This window comes from Myxine glutinosa, chromosome 14 (assembly GCF_964187855.1).
Source record: "Myxine glutinosa chromosome 14, kmMyxGlut1.1, whole genome shotgun sequence".
In the NCBI taxonomy this organism is placed as follows: domain Eukaryota; kingdom Metazoa; phylum Chordata; class Myxini; order Myxiniformes; family Myxinidae; genus Myxine; species Myxine glutinosa.
This window is the reverse complement of record NC_136274.1, coordinates 49,815,083-49,837,030: the sequence shown is the minus strand read 5'-3', so window position 1 is coordinate 49,837,030 and position 21,948 is coordinate 49,815,083. Positions and strand designations below refer to the sequence as shown.

Here is a 21,948-nt window from a genome sequence, read left to right as displayed (position 1 = left end):
CTCCCCTCCCTGCAATGCGCCTGGCCAGAAATGTTTTTTCCTTTTAAAACATCAATATCCGGATGATTTTCTTCTCATTTATTTGCAACCGAGTGTTAAACCATCTTATCTATGATGAAAAATGAAATTGGACATCGAATTTGAGTTATGATAAAGCTGTGAGAGGATCAGAAAGCATGAGCCTTACAAAGGAGGCCTATGAACATCAGACCTATACGGAGTATAGAAATATGGTGGCGATAGTATAGCAATTGTGGGTGGAGTCGGGCGAACTGTCCAACCAATGGGTGGAACTCGCATGCACGCAAGCATACACAGACGCAAGCACAGACACACGGACACACACACGGCTCCTTTTATAGTATAGATAAGGAGGTCGCAGAGACTGGATAAATGAGATAGGGCTGAGGTAATGTTAGCAGGGTTTATATGTTGTATTCTCGTAGGCCTTATCGTTAGTAGGCTTTATCTATCGCCTGGAGATCCCATGCCTCCTTGTCGACCTTCATGTCCTCTGATGGTTTCCTCAATCTGCATACTGCGACATCAACAGGGTGCAGAGAGGATTGTGCTGCTATGAGAGGTTACAATTTGTGTTGTATTCGTATTATGTTCAGTAATTGTTGCACCTGTTCCCAATTGTTTTTCCACACACTTCCAATTGCCTGGACACACACACACACACACACACACACACACACACACACACACACACACACACACACCTTACTTAAGGGCACTCCCGCCGGGTGGACGGGGGGATGGAGGAGGACCCGGCTGCGGTGGCACAGATATAGGCTGTGCAGTGAGGCCACAGCATGGACCACGACTTAGTACCGAAGGAACAATGACAAAGACCAAGTGTGGTGGAGTGGATTGATGCAGACCTACACCTGGAGGGAGAATAAGTCCAGCCCACTAACCCAAACCAGATGACGTCTCCACAGCCAAAAGCAATAAGAGCAGGCATGGTAGATGGCAATGAAGAGGAAGACAAGAGAATACAATTGAGCAAAGAAGAGGAGGGAGACAAGGACGATGATGAGTAGAGTAGACTGGAAGAAGTGTTGGCCAACAAAATAGAGGAGATAAGATTGATACCATTCAGGGAAAGTCCACAACTATATAAACTGAAAAATAATAAAATGACAAAATTACTACTATGGAGAACCAACTGAGGACTCAGAAGAATGGCACCAAAATCAACGCCCTTGAAGAAAATCAACACTGTGCTTTTGCAGCGGCACTTCTCATTCAAGAAGGAGAAACAACATAAAAGAAGAAATCAGACCATACAGACAAAGACCAAGCACCACCATGGAAATGGAGGCTAATGACACAAGGGAACAATTGAGAAAGAAAGCGGGACAAATACAACAATCCATGAGGGGAAACTGAAGCCCAAAGCTAAAGAGGAGAATCCAAAAAAATATATATATATATAAAATTGAGGACAAAGACCTCGAGATAATGAATGGGTCCCGAAAACAAACTCAAAATAGGAATTATTGCAAGGAAGATAAAAAGCGACGGCGAAGTCAACAATGGGAGAAAGCAAAACCAGATGTCGCGCTTTTGACCGAAATTGAAAAAATGGATCTTCTTGTTATTTGGGTTGCTAACCCCTGCTCTAGGCCATCCTACCGGCCCGAAATAAGCAGCTTAATTCATCCTCCAAAAAGAGCTGTATGTGCAGGAATAATAATAAAAAACCTGTTCGTGTTTTATCGAGAGCTGATACAAATGCACAATTTCAAAAGTAGTGACGTAACGTGAATAAAAGTCTATGTTTGAGGCAAAAAATAACAATACTTGCATCTCCTTTAAAATGCCCTGATATTTATACAGCAACTTACAGTTGTTTGCTCACCCTTTGATTAACACAAACAACGAGAATAACTGCGAGGGTAAGTGGGATGGAATATTGTCTATTCTTGTGGAACAGGACGGAGCAGAGGTATCGGACTTACCTTTGAGCTGCGTAGTCTGGGTTTGATTTCCGACCCATCTATACACTGCTGGATTTGTGTTTTGCAGGCTGGGCATTGCGACAATGAGTATGCCGTCCTTCGACTTGAAGTTAGGGCCAGGCATTCCTTATGTTAGCATCAGCTTGTGGACAAAGACCCTGTGGTGTCCTTCATGAAGACTACACGACCTATCAGCGACACCCTGAACAACCTCCAAATTCCTGTCCAAATCACTGTCACTTGAACGTCAGCCCTGGCCATCCGGTTCACGAAGGGTAGAATAATCGCCGTTGTAACTGAACTAGTAGTAGTAGTTGTTATAGGGTATTTTTAAATAGTACTCTGTGATCTTTCACAACACACTAGATTATTTAAAGGACAACTGAAAACTCTCCTCTGAGCAAACATTGTTGGTGGTGAGTGGGAGGGAGGGATCAACAAGGAAAAAAAACATCCTCTTCATAATCTTCCTCAACAATCTCCCTGACTCTCTGGAAAATCCTCTTCATCTATTTTCACACAACATCACTCACTGCTGGGGCATCAATGATCCTCCAGATAGGCAGGTATCAACCTTTTCCAACTCTTCAGACCTTAACAAAATGACAAGATGGTCAAACAATTGGAATATCAAACACAACCAGTCTTTCAATCATGACAAATCTCGTACTCTCCCCAAAAGAAACATCGGGCAAACCCTACTGTCTACTTTCTCAACAATCCTCCCGTCTATGGTACATGGAATCTTGTGGTGAGGCAGTTGCCCTGAAACAACTTGCCTTCGCCTCCTGGAAGGCAAATCCAACGGAAGGAAGTCTCATTTCCCTTCACAAAGCCCGGAAAAAGTATGTGTCTACCCTCAGGAGTGCCGGAAATAATATCTCTCCACTCTCAAGACTGAACTCCCAAACCTGTCTCCCTCTTCCAAATCCTGGTGGTGCCTGGTTAAATCTGTTTCTGGTGTTTGTTCCCCTTCCATCCCCCCCCCCCCCCCTTACCTCAAACGGCTACACAGCTGACTCCGCGTGTGAAAAAACCGAATGCCTCAACTTTGTGTTTGCCTCAAAATCTTGTGTCCCAAACCCATCCCTCTCTGTACCCACCGTACCCAGTCATACCCAGCTGCTCATGGACTCTGTGTTCTTCTCTCCTGACAAGGTGGAGAAGTTTCTGTCAATCCTCGACTATGATTCTGCAACTGGACCAGACGGCATCAGCCCACGGGTCCTAAAATCCTGCTCTGCCGCTCTTTCACTCCCTCTCTCTGTTCTCTTCACCCTCTCTTTTGCTCAAGGTCATCTGCCATCAGCTTGGAAAGCAGCCAACATCACCGCTTTACACAAAAAAAGGGGAAAAACAGATCCTTCCAACTATAGACAAATCAGCCTTCTCCCAATTATCAGCAAAGTCATGGAATCCATCATTGCTTCGGATATCAAATCTTTCCTCTTCTCCAATGGCTTGATCTCTCATCATCAATTTGGTTTCAGACCAGGTCACTGTACTCTGGACATGCTGCTTCTGCTGTCTCAAAAATGGATGGAGCTCCTCAGTGCCAAACAGGAAATTAGAGCTGTCTCCCTTGACATATCTCGTGCCTTCGATACGGTCTGGCACCAAGCTTTGCTCACCAAACTCTCCTCCTATGGTATCCATGGCAATCTCCACGCATGGCTTGCGGACTTCCTCTCTTGTCATAGTCAACATGTGGCCCTGAATGGGTTTTTCTCATCTCCCCTTCCTGTTCAGGCTGGAGTTCCCCAAGGCAGTGTTCTGGGCCCTGTGCTTTTTCTGGTCTTCATCAATGATCTCTTTGACTCTCTTGAAAATCCTCTCTATCTCTTTGCTGATGACTCCACTCTCTGCCGCTCCATTCCAACATGTCTTTCAATCCTGACAAATCTCACACTCTTACTATGTCTCTTCGAAAAGATCGACTGGACAACCCTCCCATCTACTTTCTCAACAATCCACTTCAAGAAGTTCTGTCGCTCAAGCTTTTCGGTCTCACTATGTGCCATGATCTTTCCTGGGAAAACCACATTTCAAATCTGGCCTCCAAAGCCAGTCGCCGACTGGCCATCCTCCGTCATGCGAAGTCCTTCCTTGGCACACCTGAGTTCCTCGCCACATACAAGGCTTTCATCCACAGCTCAATGGAATACTGTTCTCCCCTCTGGGCTGGTGCTCCTGTCTCACACCTAGCTCGTCTTCACGCTGTTGAAACCAAAGCTTTCAGAATCATTGGAATGTCCCGCGATGAAGCTACCTCCGAGGACCTTTCACTCACTCACCACAGGCAGATCGGTGGTCTTTCTGTCTTCTACCGACTCCTACCTGGCCTAGCTCCCCCAGCTCTATCTGTGCTCTGTCCCCCAAATATTCCTACAGGTTGCACAAGATCTGCCAGTATCCCTCTTCTGGTGAAATTGCCAAAATCAAGACTCGCTGCTCACCTTCACTCCTCCATTCCTCTTTACTACCGCCTCTGGAACAAACTCCCACACTGTCTTCAATCCCACTCCTCCCTCCAGGTCTTTAAAACAGCTGTTCACCACCATCTCTTATCTTCCCCCATCCAAAACCTTGATCTCTTCTACCCCCGTTAATTCACCCCAGATCCACTTTTTTTTGAAATCCCGACTTCTTTCTTTCCTGGAAGTTCTAGCAGTGTCCATGTGTTTTATACCTTTCCCACCCTCCCCGGTCCCCCCCCGCCTTCTCATGCCTCCTCCCCCCAAGCCCTCTCCCTCCCACGGATCTCCCGATGTCCCTGTCCTCTGCTGTTGTACTTGTGTGCTTCCCTCTCTCTCCCCATCTTGTCTCCCGTTCCCTTTATTGTATGTTTTGTGTGTCCGTTTTTTTTTTTGGGGGGGGATTGATATTAGTTATCTCTTACACGAGCCTCGATCTTGTATACAAAAAAAAAAAAAGCTACAGAATACCGAAAAGAGGTTCAGAAGCTGATAGAGGAGAAAGGTTATCTGCCAGAACAAGTCTTCAATGCAGATGAGACAGGTCTATTTTGGAAGAAAATGCCCAATAGTACCTGGATTTCCAAAAAAGAACGAACTGCCTCAGGGGTTAAAGCTGCAGAAGACAGTTTCACCCTTCTCTTTTGTAGCAATGCTGCTGGGGACTTCAAATGCAAGCCAATGCTTGTCGACAGAGCAGAGAACCGCAGAGCTCTGAAAGGCAAGACGAAGTCCATGTTGCCAGTCTTTTGCAGATCAAACAAAAAAGCCTGGGTTACTGCCAAATGTTTGAAGACTGGTTTGAAAACCTGCTCATTCATGCGGTGAAGGGTTATCTGGCAAAGAAAAACTTGGCTTTCAAGGTGCTTCTTATTCTGGATAATGCACCAGGACATCCACCATCCCTAACTGAGTGCCATCCTAATGTTAAGGTGATATTCCTGCCTCCTAACACCACATCATTGTTGAAGCCTATGGACCAGGGTGTGCTAGCAACATTTAAGTCTTACTATACCAGGAGGGGTTTTGCACACATCCTGTCCATAATGGAGAGAGATTCAGCTCTAACAGTGAGTGATTGTTGGAAAAGTTTCAACATTTTTGATGCCATTGTGATAAGCAAACACGCCTGGGAAGAAGTGATAAGTGAGACCCTCAGCGGTTGCTGGAAAAAGGTATGGCCTGGGATTGCCTATGATTTTAGAGGTTTCCCGAGTCGGAAAGAAGAAGTGAAGAGGATCATTGATCTTGCAAAACATATTGGAGGGGAAGGATTTGATGACATGGAAGAAGAAGAAGTAGAAGAACTGTTGAAGTCCCATGGAGAAGAACTGTCCACTGAAGAACTTGTGTGAAGTGTGAGTTCAGAATATGATGAAGAGCCAGAAAAGGCAGAATTAACCACCAAACTGCTGGAGGAGCTCTTCAAGGCAACAAAAACTGCCCAATAAATTGCTGAAAGGATAGATCCTTTTGTGGAAAGAAGCCTAAAGTTCAATTGGGTCATAGAGTCAGCTTTAAATCCATACACAGAACTTCACAGGGAGTTAAAACAGAAGGCAAAGCAAGTGCCTATACAACAATTCTTTCGGCCTACTTCAACAGCTACCAGCAGCACTTCAACCCCTTCCACCAGCACTTCAACACCATCCACCAGCAAATCCACCAGCACCACCAGCACCAGCACCATCCAAACCTCCAACAACCACCTCACAATAAGGTTAATTTTTTTTTTGTGCAATAATACAGTACTATTATGATACCAACACTTATTTTAATGTATATTTAATAATGCTGCACCATTCCATACAAAGAAACATGTAAAAAAAAAAAAAGGCAAGACAGGCTGTTTTAGGGTCAGTTTTTTGGGACCCTGGAACAGTGGAACATATCCCCAATTTCCCCACACGTTTAATGATTCCTCCAACGCGAATTCCTCCTACCCGAGGTTATCGCAGAACATATCCCCCGCATTGGAGGAAGTTTTACTGTATATATATATATATATATATATATATATATATATATATATATGTCACTGAACTACTCCCTCAACACATTTTATATTTTGAATTTTTTTGAAAACAAAAAACAAAAAAAACAAGAACAGATATATTCAAGGTACACCGCCCCCATGCCAAATAAATAAATATCCTCCAGCGTGGCATTGCCGGGGCATCTTTGGCGCCTGGTGATACCGTCGTTATTGGGAGGGTATTGGGATGGAGAGGTGGACAATAATTGATTGATTAATTGTGTAATTAAAATCAATAAACAACAATCGTAAAATAATTTCTTAATCAGTTGGATAATAGGATACCTCAACCACCAGTGTTTCATCCAAAGCTGTCACTTTTTGAAAATTAAATAAGTCAATAATCGAAAAAAGAAATTAATTGATTAATCAATAAATAACAAATGGGTTAATTGAGTAATCAATAAATCAAAAATATCCTTCATAGCCACATCACTTGGTCACTGGTATGTCCGGATATCAGCTTCCGAGCTCAAAAGGAGCCTGAGATATTGTCCAGATGAGAAAGAAAATAAATGAGTGATTAACAATTAAAATAAATAAAGTATAATCATAAAATAATTAATTTCTTAATCAATTCGCTAATAGCCATACCTAAACGACCACCGTTTCATCTGAATCTGCAACTTTTTGAAAACGAATTAAGCTGTTAATTAAATAATTAAATAATTCTTTCATCAATCGATTAATCAATAAATCAAAAATACCCTTTACAGCAAAATCACTTGCTCATTGTCGTGTCCAAATAACAGCTTCCTATCTCAAAAGGTGCCCGAGATATTGCCCAGATGAGAAAGGAAATAAATAAGTACATAATTAATCGATTAATAATTAGGTAATTAACTAATTAATTAATCAAAAAACAAACAAGAAATATGTCGTGCGGAGCACGATACTTGCAAAATCCCTCAAATAAGTTGTTGGACTATGATGACCTCAAAAATAATTGGTGGTTGAATTCAGTGTCCAGATATGCAAATCCTCTTTACATTACAAGATAATCGGATGCAAATTGAGGATTTTAGAAAGTTGGCCTACATTGACCTTTTGGCCTATGTTGACCTCAAAAATACTTGGTGGTTGAATTCATCATCAATATATGCAAATCCTCTTAAAATTTCAAGTCAATTGGATGAAAATTGAGGATTTTATAAATTTGGCCTACATTGACCTTTTGGCCTATGTTGACCTCAAAAATAGTTGGTGATTGAATTCAGTGTCCAGACATGTAAATCTTCTTCAAATTTCAAGTCAATCGGATGAAAATGGAGGATTTTAGAAATTTGGCAAAGTTGGTGACTTTAGGCTTATCTTGACCGATTGACCTTTTGACCCCCCAAAAAATAGACTTCTTACTTATCACCAACTCTACCATTTGGTGAAGTTTCGTGAAGATGGGTTGAAAATTGTGACCTGTAGGCGACTGACATACAGACAAACAGACAAACAGCAAACAGACAAACAGACAGAATAACGCACAAGACCAACAAATATACTTGAAAAATCTTCGATTTTCGCAAGTAAAAATACCGTTTTTGCAAAAGCACGTTCTCACTATTGTGCTGAAATTTCAACTTCATAACTCAAAGGAAGGCTGAGATATCGCCCGGACAAACAAGCAAACATGTACAGATACATCCAAAGTACTGTACACTGCCCCCTTGCCAAATAAATAAATATCCTCCAGCGTGGCATTGTCCGGGCACCTTTGGCACATGGCGATACCTCCGTGCAGCACACAGAGACGGTATCAGGAGGGAGAGGTTTACAATAATTGACTGATTAATTGCATAATCAAAATCAATAAATATCGATCACACAATAATTTCTCAATCAATTGGCTGACAGCATACCTCAACCACCAGTGTTTCATCTGAAACTGTAACTTTTTGATAATTAATTAACGGAGTTGTAGCGGTTACCGAAAGCATGACACAATCACCTTGCACCGGCCGATGACGTAACCGGCGGGCGGTTACTTGCCCGGACTCGCCCGGACGTGTCGGGACTTGCCTTGCCCGGGCGGACTCTCGAATTGCATACCACGCCCCGCCTGAGAGGCGTGGCTTTTGTGTGGTGAACTTTTGATATAAATTGCCGCCCGTGTTAACGGGCTATTGAGTGCTTTTGAGTTCTTTCGAGTTGAGCTAGAATAAATAGCTCAGTGAAACTTCGTTCCTGGTGTCGTCCATTTTGTCCGGCTTTATCGTGCGAGCATAGCTCCACAATTGGTGACCCCTTTTCAAGAACATGGCGATGGAGTCATCTGTAGCTTTGAAGCTCCCTGGCTTTTGGGATTCGCACGCAGCCGTCTGGTTCGCCCAAGCGGATTCTCAATTCGCCCTGCGGAACATTATGGAGGACTCGACGCGCTACCACCATGTGGTCTCCACGCTCAACGCCTCCACCGCTGCCCAAGTCCTGAGCTTCCTACAGAACCCGCCGAACGCCGACAAATACGGCGCGCTCAAAGGCCTACTCCTCGGTGCGTTTGGACTCACGGAGACCGAACGCGCGCGACAACTGCTCGACCTCCCGGAGCTAGGTGAGGCCCATCCATCCGAACGCATGGACCACATGCTTGCTCTACTCGATGACCACAGCCCAGATTTCCTCTTCCGCGAGCTGTTCCTCCGGCAGCTACCCGGGCAGGTACGATTAGCTTTGGCTAATTCGCCCATCACGGATCCTCGCGCCCTGGCCAAGGAGGCCGATAAATTTTTCTCGGCCAGGCGACACGTCGGAGCGGCCGCCTGGAACCCTGGGCCGACCAAGGCAACGCCCGCGCCACAACCGGTGCCACCACCGGCCGAGTTAGCGCCACTGGTGGCGGCGGCCGCCACGACGCCCCGTCGACCGAACCCGACGCGACCGCCGGAGCCACCACCAGAGCGGACCATGTGCTACTACCACGCCAGGTTCGGGCAGAAGGCCAGAACGTGCTGCCCACCGTGCACTTTCGGCAGGTCGGGAAACGACCAGGCCGGCACTCGCTGCCTGCCATGAGCGTCGGCCATTCAGGCAGCCTTCTGTTTATTACGGACACAGCGTCCGGGCGGCGCTTTTTTGCGACACCGGCGCTCAGCTGAGCATGATACCCGCCTCGGTGCAGGACAAACAGGCCGCGCTTTACGGCCCCGCCTTGGTCGCCGCAAATGGCTCCTCCATCCGCACCTTCGATTTGCGCAGCATCGCATTCTGCTTTGGGGGCCAGCGCTTCAGGTGGGACTTCATCATGGCGAACATGCCCATGGCCTTGCTGGGTGCAGATTTTCTGTGCGCGCATGGGCTTTTCGTGGACGTCAAATGGCGTCGGCTCATCAACGCAGAGACCTTCAGCTCGCTCGCTTGCTCATTGAGCGGCTCCGCACCAACCAAGCTAGCCTGCGCTCCCGGCCATGGACGATTTCACCCGCCTCCGCGCCGAGTTTCCCGCCCTCACGCAGCCGACGTTTTCGGCTGTCGCCGTCAAACACGGCATCGAACACCACATCCCGACCACAGGTCCACCGGTCTATGCCAGGGCTCGTCGCCTCGACCCGACCAAACTCGCCGTGGCGAAGGCGGAATTTGACGCACTGGAGCGATTGGGCATTGTGCAGCGCTCGAATAGCGTGTGGGCCTCGCCCCTGCACATCGTGCCCAAACCGGGTGGCAGATGGCAACCATGCGGCGATTACCGCCGCCTCAACGACGCCACCACCCCCGACCGGTACCCGATACTACACATACAGGACGTTTCCGCCCGTTTGGTGGGGCGGGTGATCTTTTCCAAGGTCTACCTCATTCGGGGCTACCACCAGGTACCCGTCCGGCCGGCCGACGTGCCGAAGACAGCGGTAATTACACCTTTTGGCCTCTTCGAGTTCCTTCGCATGCTGTTCGGCCTTAAGAACGCGGCCCAGGCCTTTCATCGGCTGATGCACAGCGTGCTGCGCGACCTCACCTTCCTTTTCGTCGACTTGGACGACATTCTCGTCGCCAGTACTTCCCGGGCGGAGCACCTCATCCACCTGCGCATGCTTTTTGACCGCCTCGGCCAGCACGGCTTCATCATCAACCCGGCGAAATGCCAGTTTGGCGTAACGGCCGTCGGCTTCCTGGGGCACCGCGTCACGAAGCGGGGGGCCGTCCCGCTGCCTACCAAGGTGGAGGCAGTCACAGGTTTCCCGTGCCCCCGCTCCATCAAGGCCCTACAGGAATTTTTGGGGATGGTAAATTTCTACCACCGGTTCGTGCCTCGCGCCGCCCAACTCATGCGCCCCCTGTACGAAGCCCGCCGGGGCAAGCCGGCTAAGCACGACATCGCCGGGACCAAAGAGATGGACGCGGCGTTCACGGGCGCTAAGCTGGCCCTCGCCAACGCGACCATGCTGGCACACCCGGCGCTCGACGCACCCATCGCCCTCACCACGGACGCTTCCGACTACGCGGTGGGTGCCGTGCATGAACAGTGGGTGAACGGGGCTTGGCAACCACTGGCCTTCTTCAGCCGGCAGCTTCACCCTAACGAGCGCACGTATAGCGCTTTCGACCGCGAGCTCCTCGGCCTTCCGCCATCTTTTAGAGGGCCACCCGTTCACGGCATTTGTGGACCACAAAACCCTGGTCTTCGCCATGGCCAAGGTTGCAGAGCCGTGGTCGGCCCGCCAGCAGCGCCACCTCTCCGCCGTGTCTGAATTTACGACGGACATCCGGCACGTCGCGGGCAAGGACAACGCTGTGGCCGATTGCCTCTCCCGGTCCGGCACGAACGCCGTCCACCTCGGTGTGGACTTCTCTCGCATGGCGGCCGACGAGACCGCCGACCCCACGGTGCAAGCCCTCCGGACAGCGGACACAGCCCTGCGGTTGGCCGACGTCCCCTTCGAGGACACAGGCACAGTTCTCCTGTGTGACGTTTCCCTGGGCCAACCACGCCCCATCGTGCCCACCGGATGGCAGCGGCACATTTTTGACGCCCTCCACAGCCTTTCCCACCCGGGCCGGAAAGCGTCGCAGAAGCTCGTGGCAGCAAAGTTCGTCTGGCACAGCCTCCGTAAGGACGTCCACGACTCGGCCAATGCCTGTGTCGCCTGCCAGCGCGCGAAGGTCCACCGGCACACCCAGGCCCCGTTGGCACCATTCGACGTGCCCGCGCGGCGCTTCGACCACGTCAATGTGGACCTGGTGGGACCCCTTCCCTCCGCGCGGGGCTTCACCCACCTCCTCACGATGGCGGACAGGACCACCAGGTAGCCGGAGGCCGTCCCGCTGGCATCAACAACATCCGCTGACATGGCGCAGGCCTTCATTGGCACCTGGATTGCCCGTTTCGGCGCCCCCTCGGACATGTCCTCCGACAGAGGCCCGCAATTCACCTCCGAGCTTTGGGGCGCGGTCGCCCAGGCCTTGGGGGTCAAGCTACACTGCACCACGGCCTACCACCCCCAAGCCAATGGCTTGTGCGAGCGGTTCCACCGCTCGATGAAGGCCGCTCTCAGGGCCAGCCTCCAGGACGACGGTTGGGCCGACAGGCTCCCGTGGGTCCTATTGGGCCTCCGAATGGCCCCTAAAGAGGACCTCCAGGCCTCCACCGCCGAGCTGGTCTACGGCCAGCCACTGCGCGTGCCGGGCGAGTTCATCCCTGACGCCACCGGCCCCTGGTCCGCGGCTCGCCAACGCTCGGTCCTCCAGGAGGCCGCCAGGAGATTTGCCCCCGTGCCCACGTCCCACCACGGCTGCCCCCAACCCCACATCCCCCCAGCACTTCGCACTGCGGAGTACGTTTTTATCGGGAACGACGCACACCGGGGACTGCTCTGGCCGCCGTACGATGGACCTTTCCGGGTCCTGAAGAGGGACGACAAGTCATTCATCATTGATATCGGCGGCCAACCGGACCGCATCTCCGTGGACCACCTCAAGCCGGCCCATTTGGACCTCGACCAACCTCCACGGTTGGCCCTTCCTCCACGACAGGGCCGTCCCCCATCAACCAGGCCCCCCGCCCGACCATCCACCGCCATGCCACCTACCACCCCCAAACGAATCGCCAGGGGTCGTTTCGGCCGGGTCATCAAGACCCCCCTCAAACTGACTCTCTCGGTGCAAGTTAATTCTGGGGGGGGGGGAGGGCGGGCGCATGTAGCGGTTACCGGAAGCATGACACAATCACCTTGCACCGGCCGATGACGTAACCGGCGGGCGGTTACGTGGGCGGTTACTTGCCCGGACTCGCCCGGACGTGTCCGGACTTGCCTTGCCCGGGCGGACTCTCGATTTGCATACCACGCCCCGTTGAGAGGCGTGTCTGACTTATTTGCATACCACGCCCCGCCTGAGAAGCGTGGCTTTTGTGTGGTGAATTTTTACTATAAATTGCCGCCCGTGTTAACGGGCTATTCAGTGCTTTTGAGTTATTTTGAGTTGAGCTAGAATAAATAGCTCAGTGAAACTTCGTTCCTGGTGTCGTCCATTTTGTCCGGCTTTATCGTGCGAGCATAGCTCCACAAAGTCATTAATAAATAAATAAATAAATAAAAATTTATTTTTTTATTTTTTTTGTATACAAGATCGAGGCTCGTGAAAGAGCGAACATTAATCACACAGAAAGACAAACCGACACATAAAATATATAACATGGGGAGCGGTAGACATTATGGGGAGAGAGGGGGAAGGACACAAACACAACATTTGAGAGCAGGGACATTGAGAGATCTGTGGGAGGGAGAGGGCTTTGGTGGGGGGGGGGTGGGGAGAGGCATGGGAAGGGGGGGGGTGGGAGAGGTATAAAACATATGGACACTGCCAGGACTTCCAGGAAAGAAGTTGGGATTTCAAACAAGGTGGATCTGGGGTGAATTAGCGGGGGTAGAAAAGATCAAGGTTTTGGATGGGGGAAGATAAGAGATGGTGGTGAACAGCTGTTTTAAAGACCTGGAGGGAGGAGTGGGATTGAAGGGAGTGTGGGAGTTTGTTCCAGAGGCGGGAGAAAAGAGGATTGAAAGAGTGAAGGTGAGCAGAGAGCCGAGATTTCGGCAGTTTAACCATCAGAGGGTTGCTGGCAGACCTTGTGCGAACTGTAGGAATATTTGGGGGACAAAGCACAGAGAGAGCTGGGGGAGCAAGGCCGGAGAGGAGTCAGTAGAAGACAGAAAGACCACCTACCTGCCTGCGGTGAGTGAGTGAAAGGCCCTCGGAGATAGCTTCATCACGGGAGATTCCAATGATTCTGAAAGCTTTGGTTTCAACAGCGTGAAGCCGAGCTAGGTGTGAGGAAGGAGCACCGGCCCATAGGGGAGAACAGTATTCCATTGAGATGCGGATGAAAGCCTTGTATGTGGTGAGGAGCTCAGGTGTGCCTAGGAAGGACTTCGCACGACGGAGGATGCCCAGTCGGCGACTGGCTTTGGAGGCCAGCTTGGAAATATGGTTTTCCCAAGAAAGATCATGGCAGATAGTGAGACCGAAAAGCTTGAGCGACAGAACTTCTTGGAGAGGATTGTTGAGAAAGTAGATGGGAGGGTTGTCCAGTCGATCTTTTCGGAGAGACATAGTAAGAGCGTGAGATTTGTCAGGATTGAAAGACATGTTCCACTTGTTTGACCAGTCTGTGATTTTGTCCAGGTCTTCAGAGAGTGAGGAGGCTGCAGACTGCCGATCTGCGGGAAGAGAAATGGAGCGGCAGAGAGTGGAGTCATCAGTAAAGAGATAGAGAGGATTTTCCAGAGAGTCGGAGAGATCATTGATAAAGACCAGAAAAAGCACAGGGCCCAGAACACTGCCTTGGGGAACTCCAGCCTGAACAGGAAGGGGAGATGAGAAAAACCCATTCAGGGCCACACGTTGACTATGACAAGAGAGGAAGTCCGCAAGCCATGCGTGGAGATTGCCATGGATACCATAGGAGGAGAGTTTGGTGAGCAGAGCTGGGTGCCAGACCGTATCGAAGGCACGTGATATGTCAAGGGAGACAGCTCTGATTTCCTGTTTGGTATTGAGGACCTCCATCCATTGTTGAGACAGCAGAAGCAGCATGTCCAGAGTAGAATGACCTGGTCTGAATCCAAATTGATGATCGGAGATCAAGCCATTGGAGAAGAGGAAGGATTTGATATCTGAATGACTTTGCTGATAATTGGGAGCAGGCTGATTGGTCTGTAGTTGCAAGGATCTGTTTTTGCACCTTTTTTGTGTAAAGCGGGAATGTTTGCTGATTTTCAGGATGCTGGCAGGTGACCTTGAGCAAAAGAGAGGGTGAAAAGAACAGAGAGGGGGTGAGATAGAGCGGCCAAGCAGGCTTTTATGACCCGTGGGCTGATGCCGTCTGGTCCAGTTGCAGAATCAGAGTCGAGGTTTGACAAAAACTTCTCCACCTTGTCAGGAGAGGACACATAGTCCAGGAGCAGTTCGGTTCGACTGGGTAAGGTGGGAACAGAGAAAGATGGGTTTGGGACATAGATTTTGAGGCAAACACAGAGTTGAGGCATTCGGCTTTGTTACGTGCGGTGTCAACTGTGTAGCCATTTGAGGTAAGGTTGCTTTGGAAGAATTCCCAGGATGAATTGATGTCAGAGGCAGTGGAGATGGGAGACCAGTCCAGATGATTGATGGCTGCTTGAAGACCGTGCCAGTTGGCCTGAGTGAAATGCCAGACTCGTCGACGCTGAGGAGGCTCTCTGAGAATGGCCAGAGAGATGTCCACTTTAACAAGCACATGATCCGAAGAACCGATTGGAGCAGAAGAAGAGCAGCAGACATTAGCAGGGAAGTTTGTCATAACCAAGTCTAGAATAGAAGATACACCATTGGCTGAGATCCGGGTCGGGAAATTGACAGATTGTGTCAATCCCAGTGAGTCGCAGAAGTCCTTTGCTGAGGTGCCATGGCTGGTGAGAGAGGAACCCACACCCAACCAGCTGGCATGATGACAGTTGAACTCACCACATATGAGGAAGAGAGAGTTGGGATGAGTGGATAGAAGTTGGTCCATGTTTTCAGACAGTGAAATGTAAATGGAGTCATCACTGTTTGGAGGACGGTACAACACACATATGAACAAGAGGTGGGAGCGAAGGGGAAGCCGTAGCCAGAGGTACTCCTGGGGGTGAGGTGGAGAGAGGGCAGTGCAAGGAGAGTGAGGAAGAGAGTTTTTCATAAAGATAGACACCCCACCACCAGGACGAGGCTCAGGTCTATCATAATGGAGGAGGGAGTAACCAGGAAGAGATATTAAGGAATCAGAGACATCTTGAAGGAGGAAAGTTTCTGTTTAGCAGATCAAGTCTGGATTGTCAGAAGCAACCTGTATGGAGAGATCAGTCAGGTTTGAGCAAAGGCCCCGGATGTTTGAGGTCCATACCGTTTATGAAGAGAGAGGGGGAGCATCGGGTACAGGGGAGGGGAGGGGAGGGGTAGGGGTAAGATGAAGGATGAGAGGGGGAGGTAGGGAGAGCAGTTGATAGTGTGTCAGAGATTACAGAAGAGTTACAAGAAAGGGAAGGACGAGGAGAACGAAAGGTTTGATGGTGAAGGGATGAGGCACAGTGAGGGGTTGTTTGAGGGGGGGGGGCAGAGGAAAGTAGAAGGTTGGGGGAGGTGGAGGTATGAGATAGAAGGGAGACAAAGTGGAGGAGGAGGCAGCTTTGAGGAGGAGGGGGAGGAGGGAGATTTGGAGAGGAATGGTATGCGGGGGAGATTTGAATGGGAGGGGTTGGGGTGGAGTTTTGAAGGGGAGGAGTGAGGGGGAGTTTAGGAAGGGGAGGGGCAAGGGGGGAGTTTAGGAGATGGAGGGGCGCAAGGGGGGAGTTTAGGAGTGGAGAGGGGTAAGAGGGGGCGGATTTGGAGGGGAGGTGCAAGGCGGGGAGTTTAGGAGGAGGGAAGGGCAAGGCGGGGAGTTTAGGAGTGGGAGGGGCAAGGCGGGGAGTTTAGGAGTGGAATGGGTAAGGGGGGAGTTTAGGAGTGTAAGCGGCAACGGGGGGGGGATTTGGAGGGGAGGGGCAAGAGGGGAGTTTAGAAAGTGGATGATTAATGAAAGACGAACATTGATAACAAATTGGGTTTATTGTGATTTTCAAGTTAGCAATCCGATTAAGAACGATGGAGGAGGGGTGGAATGAATGTGAATTTAGAACATGTAGTGAGGGAGAAGTATAAGAGATTGAATTTATTTTTTTTGAATTGTAATGAGTTGGAGAGGAAATTGAAAAAAGCCTTTTAAAAAGGAAGAAAAACAGCGTGTTGTAATATACCACTGAATAAAACACTAAAGGGGAAAGTTTAAACATATTTAAATAATATTTAAACAGAACCGTGAACAATCTTATATGCACAAAATACCAATGGGGGGAGGGCCGAGGGGGACAACCACGAGTCATGTGAACAGGGCAAAAGGTGGATGGCAAGGAGATAATGGGGGCGGGGCGAACAGCACACCTGGACAGAAGTACAGGATGAGACAACAGCACACGTGGAGAAAGGTAAATAACTGTTTTTGGTTTTTTTGGGGGGGTGGGGGGTGTTGGGGGTTGGGGATTTAAAACGTTAGACAAAGACTATTATGTTCGGGGTAGAAGGGAAAAATCTAAGAGCCAAGCAAAACACGAAGTAGGGGACTTAAGTTAACAAACACCTAAGGGGGTACAAGGCCGCACACGAGGAGCAGAACACGATTTATTACGGTATTTGCCAGACGGTATTTTAAACGTTAGACAAGTGGTCGATGTTCGAGGAAGTTAGGGGGAGAAGAGAAAATCCAAGAAATAAGCAATACAGAGAAGGCAAGAACTTAAATTCACAAAACACCGATGGGGGGAGAGAAGCCGAGAGAAACCAGGCCGCGCACGTGGTGGGAACAGAAAACGATTAATTATACAAAAGTTTGCATGAATTGCAAATCAACACCAACCAGAAAACACACTGCAACACATGCACAATAAAATAACGAGTAGAAATTTGACGAAGACACGAATGGAAAAAATACTTTAAATTTGCTGCCGTGCAGAGGTCGAAGTCGCTTCCTTCTATTGGTTAATTGGATTAACCAATAAATAATAAATCGATGAATTGATTAATCAATATATCAAAAATATCCTTTATAGCCACATCACTTAGTCACAATTGTGTCCAAATATCAGCTCCCTAGCTCAAAAGGTGCCTGAGATATTGCCCAGATGAGAAAGGAATTAAATATGTACTTAATTGAATGAATGAATGAATGAATGAATGATCGTTTTAAGGTCATTTTCCCCATGAGAGCGGGGGTTGGCCTTGCGGGCCCCATGAGCTCATGGTTCCCTGTTTGAGGCAATGTTTTTTTTTATGGCCGGCCGCCGGATGCCTTTCAATTAATTGATTGATCAAAAAACAAAGAGTACCGTTTTTGCCAAAGCACTTGCTGACTATTGTGCTGAAATTTCAGTTCCCTAGCTCAAAGGATGGCTGAGATATCGCCTGGACAAACAAACAAACAAGAAAACAAGAAACCGTAGTGAAAACTAAGTACTCCCTTTCAGCGCGCATCATCGCCGGGCCCCAAGATGACATCATGCAGCACCTGGAGATGGCATAGGAAAGGAGCGGCGTACAATTTTTTTCAAATTTAATCTTCCACTTCAATTGTTCATAAAAATGTAATGTTACGTATATTACAAAAAAAATTGGCCAAAATAAATGTGTGTATTCTGATTGGTGTGAATCATAACAACACAACACACGTACAGTCATCTATCTGTATATATATACTAGCAGAAGTACCCGGCATTGCCGGGCGGGGGAGGGGAAGGGGGAGGGGAGGGGAGGGGAATGGGGGGGAGGGGGGAGGGGAACGGGGGGGAGGGGAGAAGAGGGGGGGGAGGGGAGAAGAGGGGGGGAGGGGAGAAGAGGGGGAGGGGGAGGGGGAGAGGGGAGAAGAGGGGGAGGGGGAGGAGAAGAGGGGGAGGGGGAGAGGGGAGAAGAGGGGGGGATGGGGAGGGTGAGGGATGGGAAGGGGTGGGAGAGGGGAGGGGAGAGGGGAGAAGAGGGGGGGGTGGGGAGGGTGAAGGATGGGAAGGGGTGGGAGGGGGAAAGGGGAGGGGAAGCGGTGGGAGGGGAGGGGAAGGGGGGAGGGGGAGGGGGAAGACTAAAAGGGGGAGGGGGAGGGGGGATGGGTGGGGGGGATGGGAGGGGGGAGGGGAGGGGGGAGGGGGAAAGGGGAAGGGGGGAGGGGGTGGAGGGTGAGGGATGGGAGGGGGAGGGGGGATGGGAGGGGGAAGGGTAGGGGGGAGGGGGGGTATATATTGTTACTGATCGCGGTTTAGATGTTATTTGCCGAGCGAAGGCTCCGCGACCGAACAGTTGTTCCCCGACTCACCCGATTCACCCAGAACTTTGGCCGTATCGCACCGCAGCTGCCCAATCTGGAAAAGACTAAAACGACGAAATGCAAAGAGGAAAAGGAATAAGACGAGAAGACGGACAGAAGAGTAATTGGATTTATTATACACACAAGCAAAAAGAAAGCAGTCACGTTTATTTACAATACATAAGACGCAGGTGACACAGTACAAATACTAGCTATACAGACTTAATTAAATACCCAGGGACAAGACACACAGAACAAACTCACGTACACAAGAAGGGTGGAAAGGCAGGAGGTGGATGGCTGGAGGGAGAGGAAGGTCCAAGGGGGTCCTGCAGCACGATCGGCGCGTTTAGCAGCCGCCGTTCCTTCGCGGCCCTGCTCAAAACCGCCGTCCAGGCCCCAAGCGGCTGTTGGGTGTTGTTGCTGCTGTGGCCGCTGCTTGCTTTGCCAGGACTCGTCTGACTCGTCTGGTCCAAACCCTCAACTCAACAACACTCTTGCACGTCTCCCTGTCCAACCACTCTTTCTCTCCTGGTCCAACCACTCTTTCTCTTTCTTGGTCCAACCACTCTTTCTCTCTCTTGGTCCACTCACTCCTCACCACCGACGACCACACGCTTCTTGCGCGCGCGCCTTTATAGCGCCTCCGGCGATCAAGCCGCTGGCCTTCAGGACACGCCCATCGGTGTGCTCACCTCGGCCCTGGTTGGTCACGCGACCCTCTGGCTCCGCCCTTGATGACGACGGGCGGGCACGCCCCTCTTCCCCGACCTGAGCACATGTTCAATGGTGGTTTTGGAGGGGATGTAATTGGCAATCGAGGCTTGGCAATGACGAAAGGGGATGTGAAAGGAAATGGAGATTTTGGGGATGGGAATGAAAGGGGATATATTCTCTTTCACTGGTGCAATGGAGTACTTCAATTAATGGGAGACACAGCCTTACCCTAAAACACAGAATAAGATATAACTATCGAACAGGGGTATTCTATTATTGGCTGACGTGTATGCTTGTGGACTAATTATGGGATGCCCTTTTACCTTTACACAGCTCCGGAGGCAGGGGGCGCAGAATAAACAATAATAATAATAATAAAGCACACAATCAAAAAAATATACAGTCCTCATATCCGCAACACTGCACCCTCCTCCTCTTAGGCACGTCCCGAGCCTACAACTTTTATTTAGTGTGACACGTAGGTGTAGTTCCCTTTACTTTTAACCTGACCCTGAGTGCGACAGTTTTAAAACATAAATAAATGTGTCCCGCTGCTCCATTGCACCCTGCCTAACAGACTTACGCCCACAGTTAACCGAATTGCGGAATGGTCTTCAAACTATACACTGACGGTGGGAAGCATTATTTACAATGACGCTATTTTTATTTACAAAACTAACCCAGGACCTGTGATTGTTCTTTCTGGGGGGGAGACAGTCTGCTCTGCATCAATGCACCATGAAAGCACCCAAAAACGCACCAATACACACCCAAGCACCAATCGGTGCAGTCACCATTGTTCATCAATGTTCAACAATAAAAAATAAATCAACAACCCCTAACTCTGCAGGTGCCTCTTGCTCTTCGGCTCCCTCTGCTGGTTATTATTATTTGTTCTTCCAGATGTTGTCTTTCTTTCATTTTCTTACTGGCGGCCTATTTGCAATAAAGTGTGCCCAACGTGTCCATTTTATTTTCTTTATTTATGGCCCACAGGGCCGACTACGTGTGGTTCACCTGTGGGGCATCGGTGCCCTGTGGCCAAGGTCCGCCAGCAAGATTTCAGGCCCTCATGGCCGGTTCCAGCAGAGGGGCCATGCCCCAACCCATGGGGTCCATCAGTGGTGCTCGGCCACAGGCATGTGGTCCTTAATGTGGTGCATCGATGCAGACAGCTGGTTCTGAGAGTTCCGGGCGCACAATGGCCGACTCACGCACGCTCCCCTCGGCGCCCCATGGCGCACAGGTCATGTGGGAGACAAAAGGGGGACAAGAGAAATGAGCGAGGGTTAAGGTCACAAGGGTACACGTCAATAAGGCAATGCAAGGCGAAATGCGTACGGAGAGCGAAATGAGAAAGCTCGTCCCTACCGTACGTCACCCCCCTGTCACCTACACTACCCTTGCCCTTACCCCATATGTACAAAAATCTACACATTTACAAATTCGTCGCTAATGTCTCGTCTCCCCATATTTCTCCAATACCAAATTCGTCACCACAATCCCTCTAACCAAAATTTGCCATCACCCAATTCATCATCAATCCTCATAAGGAGGAAGAGATGGAACATCAAGCACAATGTCACACCCACGTCATGATGCGTCTCACAAATCCACACAGCAATTCTCCTTTCCTGCAACACAGAACAAAGGAACACAGGTGTGGAGTCATCATCACCACCTCAGGTAAGTGGCTGCGTATGGTGCAACAGGTTCATCAATCCTAACTATTTCCTAAATGACTTTAACAACTTTACATTACCCGGGGTCTTTCCCTGCCAATCCATTGGCCAACTTACACTATGGGTTCTAAAAACCAATTCCCATTGACCAAACTGTGGTGCTTCTCAATTTGGGGTTTCACTCCCCCGATTCATCTCCCGGTGCCCTCGCACAATTTCTGGGCTGTGACGTGTAGCTCTCCCAGCAGGTCTACCCACCTGCACACCTCCACCACTGTAGTTGCCACCCGAGCTTACCTGCTCCTCACCCTAACCTAACTAACTGGGGAAGGCCCTCTCGCACTCTCACCCCCTCAGTGCCCTCTCTGGCACGGGCTGCCCGATCCACACCCGGGATCCTCAGGCACCCACTGACACTAACGGCTCCCAGAGCCCACCTGCGGCCTCACCTGGCCGACATCCTCACAGTGGTGGAGTGCCCAAACCAACTACACACACTAACAGGCTACACACCCAGCCATTTCCACAACACTAATGCACCCATCCACAATACCATTCTGCATCCGCACCACAAATGCCAATATCCAACCACAATTTACCTATACCCTCTACCTAACACTTACACTACCCGCCCCGGGTACTCGTGAAAGGGGTCCACTCTTCCCCCATTCACACCTTCGCACCATCCACTCCACTCCACAATTTCCACCATACTCACTCCACGACCATCCATTCCAATACTCCATAC

At 49.7% G+C, this 21,948-nt stretch overlaps 1 protein-coding gene across 5 annotated transcripts in view; it reads right to left on the bottom strand.

Moving 5' to 3' along the window:
- LOC137439684 (cationic amino acid transporter 2) overlaps nt 1–21,948 on the bottom strand; it is a 115,394-nt gene that overhangs the window by 65,924 nt on the left and 27,522 nt on the right. The window contains exon 2 of one of the 5 annotated variants that reach the window (XM_078767902.1): nt 17,965–18,015. The exons of the other annotated variants lie outside the window; for them this stretch is intronic. The gene's annotated coding sequence lies outside the window, so the exon portion shown is untranslated. The remainder of the gene's footprint in view (nt 1–17,964; nt 18,016–21,948) is intronic. 5 annotated transcript variants of the gene reach the window in all.